Raw genomic sequence first — 5,393 nt, 5'->3', positions numbered from 1 at the left:
CATTTAGAGGAGAGAGAATTGATCTGATCCTGAATCAAAAACCACAAGAACTTACAACATGCCACAGCACACACAAATGATTAACTGTAAGGCAATACTGCTTGAATCACTTGTGTTGATTTGTGTTTGAAATGTGCCATACAAATAAAATGCCTTATTATAATATTAATGCTTCTGTTATATACCTGTGTATGACCCAATTGAGTTGTGGTCTGCCACATGTCAAATCAAATCAAAGTATATTTGTCACGTGCGCCGAATACAACAATACCTTACAGTGAAATGCTTACTTACAGGCTCTAACCAACAGTGCAATTTTTAAGTAAAAAAAAAAGGTATTTGTTGAACAATAGATGAGTAAAGAAATAAAAACAACAGTAAAAAAAGACTGAAAAATAACAGTAGTGAGGCTATATACAGGCACCGGATAGTCGGGCTAATTGGTTAAAGTAAACATGCATATATGATAAACAGAGAGTAGCGGTAGCGTAAAAGAGGGGTTGGCGGGTGGTGGGTGGCAGGACACAATGCAGATAGTCCGGGTAGCCAATGTGCGGGGGCACTGCTTAGTCGGGCTAATTGAGGTAGTATGTACATGAATGTATAGTTAAAGTCACTCTGCATATATGACAAACAAAGAGTAGCAGCAGTGTAACGAGGGGTTGGGGGGGGGGGTGCAAATAGTCCGGGTAGCCATTTGATTATCTGTTCAGGAGTCTTATGGCTTGGGGGTAAAAGCTGTTGAGAAGCCTTTTTGTCCTAGACTTGGCGCTCCGGTACTGCTTGCCATGCGGTAGTAGAGAGAACAGTCTATGACTGGGGTGGCTGGGGTCTTTGACCATTTTTAGGGCCTTCCTCTGACACCACCTGGTGTAGAGGTCCTGGATGGCAGGAAGCTTGGCTCCAGTGATGTACTGGGCCGTACGCACTACCCCCTGTAGTGCCTTGCAGTCGGAGGCCGAGCAGTTGCCGTACCAGGCAGTGATGCAACCAGTCAGGATGTTCTCGATATTGCAGCTGTAGAACCTTTTGAGGATCTGAGGACCCATGTCAAATATTTMTAGTTTCCTGAGGGGGAATAGGCTTTGTCGTGRCCTCTTCACGACTGTCTTGGTGTGTTTGGACCYTGATAGTTTGCTGGTGATGTGGACACCAAGGAACTTGAAGCTCTCAACCTGCTCCACAACAACCCCGTCGATGAGAATGGGGGCATGCTCGGTCCTCCATTTCCTGTAGTCCACAACCATCTCCTTAGTCTTGGTTACGTTGAGGGATAGGTTGTTATTCTGGCACCACCCGGCCAGGTCTCTGACCTCCTCCCTATAGGCTGTCTCGTCGTTGATCAGGCCTACCACTGTGGTGTCGTCTGCAAATTTAATGATGGTGTTGGAGTCGTGCCTGGCCACTCAGTTGTGGGTGAACAGGGTCAAAAACCACAAGAACTCACAACATGCCACAGCACACACAAATGATTAACTGTAAGGCAATACTGCTTGAATCACTTGTGTTGCATTGTGTTTGAAATGTGACATACAAATAAAATGCCTTATTATAATAATGCTTCAGTTATATGCCCGTATATGACCCAATTGAGTTGTGGTCTGCCACATGTGCTCAATTAATAAAGTGTATTACTGTATTATATTATTATAAATAAAGAAACCATGTTCACATTTCACAAAATAGCCCTGTTTCCATTATGTATGATATTTGAAGAGCATAAACTGTACTGACAGACAGCCAACTAATAGTATGAAAGTATTGAGTCTCACAGCAAGCACTTTGCGTTGATGCTGAAATAGAATGCACTGGTGGCTCTGCCGTTTTCTCTTGCTCGCACACACGCACGCACACACACACACACGTAAACACGTGTGCAGGCGCATGCACACACACCCCTACTCACTTGTGTTATTTAAAGAAGTCCAATTAAGTTTAATTCTGGACATAATCAGTCTTTCATTAACATTTATATCTAAAATAAGTGTAGATCAGTTATGATGTGGCCCTCCCACGTGTTGCACCAACCGTGTAGGAAGGGCTCTTCTCTTCTTCTCTCACAGTGCAACACCACCCTCTGCTGTACTCACACGTCATCATGGAACACAGGCGCCTCTGATAGGGGCTCTCAAAGCCGTTTTGAAGATTATCATATAGGTGTAATATACTTGTATGTCATTAAGTGTCCAGAAAGCCATTCCATTGCTAAGATAAACATAACTATTGTAGTGAGCATAGTCTACAGCTTTCTGCATACTTTAACATGCTGGTGCAAGGTAAAAATGAGGTGTCAATTCCATGAATGTCTCTGCTGTTTTATTTCAACTGTTCTTTCATGTGAATATCAAAGCAATTCATCAAAAATGAAATACAGAAAAAACTTGTTGATGGCTTCATTGAAATGAGGATTGCATATTTATAGATGGGCAACAATAGGAGTGAAGCGGTCGCCTGGCAAAGCTCAGAAGAAGAACAGAAACATCAGAGGACTCTCTCTGAGCTTCCTGTTGACCTCGGAAGTGTCCCAAATGGCTCCCTATTCCCTGTATAGTGCACTACGTTTGACCAGAGCCGTTAAACGTAGTGCACTATAAAAGGGAATCATTTGGGATGTAACCCTCGTGTCCACTGACTTTGACTGACCTCGGATACGTTTTAAAATGCCAGTCAGAGTCTGAAGCATCACTCACATCACAAAGACATCAATAAATCAGTCACGAATAGGAAGTCATGCTGTTTTAAAATTCCATTTGACTCTTATAATACTAGCTATCCTCCATTCAACTTAATGCGTTGGAGTTCTCGGACAAAGTGGTCAGGTCTCATTGACCCAACCTCCGAATACAAAATTAACTCCATCATGTATACCGTCATTTACATAGACTATCATATTGGTCGCCCCTATTCCGATTGGCTTCAATTTGGCTACATGGTTTCTCCTTAATGACCAACACATTCTCAACATCAGTGTCTTAGCGAAAGCTTTCAGCCCCACCCTGTGTTAATTGCGATGCCATGCTTATTTGTCACGTAGAAAGCAGCTAGTGTAGTGTAATTACGGGAGGCCTGTGTACCTCTGATACATTATTCCTGAGTGCGTGTCACAGCATGCTAATGAGCTAATGTATTCTTGCTGTTATTGCAATTAGGAGCCCATGCTCAGTAATGGAGGACGGAGGGCTAGTATCAGGGCTAGGGCTGCATCCCAAATGGCACCCCATTCTTTATATTGTGCACTACTTCTGACTAGAGCCCTCTGGTTAGAAGTAGTGCACTATAAAGGGAATATAGTGCCATGTGGGACGCAGCGAAGACAAGCAGGTGCCTCTGAATCTGTGGGTCACAGTAAAGAGAGGCTCGTTACAGACATAAAAGGATGATGAGATCTGCAGGGTTAAGTGTTACATTTTCTAAAGGAAGACTGTAGTGACTTCATCTTGTAAATCAAACAATCATTTAAACACTACGGCCTTCACAACTTAATAATYCGGCGTACAATAATATTAATAAGACCAAATATTAACGTTTTGCTCAGAAATGAAAAATAATAATACAATATCCAGATTTTCATAGCTTTGTGCTCTAAATTCAGTAGGTATTGGATGAGGTCTATCATAGTAATACCCTGTTTTTATTCCAATTCCCCCAAATGACATTTTAATGAATTCTACAATGAATAACCAACCAAGAAATTATTTTTCAATATCCTCTAATCATATTCCGCCATCCCACTATATTAGAAGATTTAATAGGAGAACGTGCAGAAAACGCAGCATAAAGTGATGCTGGATTTCATTAAGAGTTAATATTTTCAACAAAAAGGTGTGGAATGCGTGTTTTTCAATCTAGAATAGTCCCTCAAGCATTCGTCTCATTTATTAACAAATGCCGCAATTTAAAAAAAAACATTTTCCTCACCTATAAAAACAATTAGAAGGTCACATACCTTGTCTTTCTCTGATTCTTATTCTTAATGTATAACAGATCAACTGTTTCTGTAGCAGTTCTGAAATGGCTCTAAAGGGGCATTACATCTAAAAGGGGCATTACACAGGAACGGACCAAATGTAATGTCATCCCTGATGACGTGTTAGTACAAATGACAACAACAATGTTCACTCACTTCTATAGCTGGGGCACCTACTAACCATGGGCTATTTCCCAAATACCTCCCTATTCCCTATATAGTGCACTACTTTTGACCAGAGCCCTATGGGTCCAGGTCAAAATTAGTGCACTAAATAGGGAATAGGGTGACATTTTGGGATGCAAACCATGATGTCCTTTACATCACCCCTACAGGTCAAGCCCCCAGCCATGCAGGCTCCGAGTCTGGCTGATTGGCTGATCTGATGACTTCAGCCTTTCTGTTCTCTTTATGTCCATATTCATACGTAATGATGCTCCCGTAATACTATAATCAATCCCTAAGTCATAGACCCACGTTTCATAAGGGACGATGTTCAAGAAGATGGTCTCTTGTTAGACCATTTTTTATGCAACGGAAAAGAAATTAGTGGCAGTGTTTAGATTTGATATCTATATATGCCACGGCATAGTTTACACCCTACTGTTAAACAGAATCTCCCCGTGTTGCCATACTGCAGGGTGTCCATTTATCTACCTCATAATTGCCATAATTTAAACAACACACACTAAACCTGTGAGAATCATGCAGAGAGCTGGTTATGTGCTTTGATCCTCCTGTGATTCTATGCTAAACTTGGTACCGACTTTCTCACAGCAGGGGCCACAGTGAGAGAAAAGCAACACAGAGAGACAGAAAGAGACACAGCGAGAGACAAGGAGACACAAATGCAGATCAGATATAAAGAACCGTAAATAGAAGAGCACTACCTAGAAGTGAGTGAAATCTTCGTTATGGTCTTTCCAGATGGATAGGGTTTTTGTACAAAGACAAGAGACCGACAGATAGAGMGCCAGAGACACAGAAAAACAGACAACCCGTAGTGAGTGACCTTACATCCTCCAGAGACAGAGTCAGTCCGTTGCTCTCCCTTTATCCCTCTCTTCTCTGAGGGTGATATATTCAAAAGAGATTCAGGTCAGATTAAGTATAGATTTTGTAAGTCGTAAGGGGATGGACTGTGCCATTGATCCAATTTAGGGGCAGAGAAATGGGGTGATCATTGTACGAGTAATTATATGCACAAACTTCTATCCCCCCTTTGCCCATCTGGTCTCCTGTTTCCATCAGATCTCATTAAAAAACAATGGTTGAGCCCAGCCCATCTCTGTGTTTGCCAGTTGACTACACCATAAAAGTCAGTCTCATTGTTCCCTGTTGTGCGATAAGCTGAGTGCACAAATTGGAAAGCGGACTGATTACGTCTCAATAGAGGCATGAAACCCTGACACTCATTTCACATTCA

Source organism: Salvelinus sp. IW2-2015, linkage group LG14, assembly GCF_002910315.2.
Source record: "Salvelinus sp. IW2-2015 linkage group LG14, ASM291031v2, whole genome shotgun sequence".
Classification (NCBI taxonomy): domain Eukaryota; kingdom Metazoa; phylum Chordata; class Actinopteri; order Salmoniformes; family Salmonidae; genus Salvelinus; species Salvelinus sp. IW2-2015.
This window is presented reverse-complemented; position numbering follows the sequence as displayed.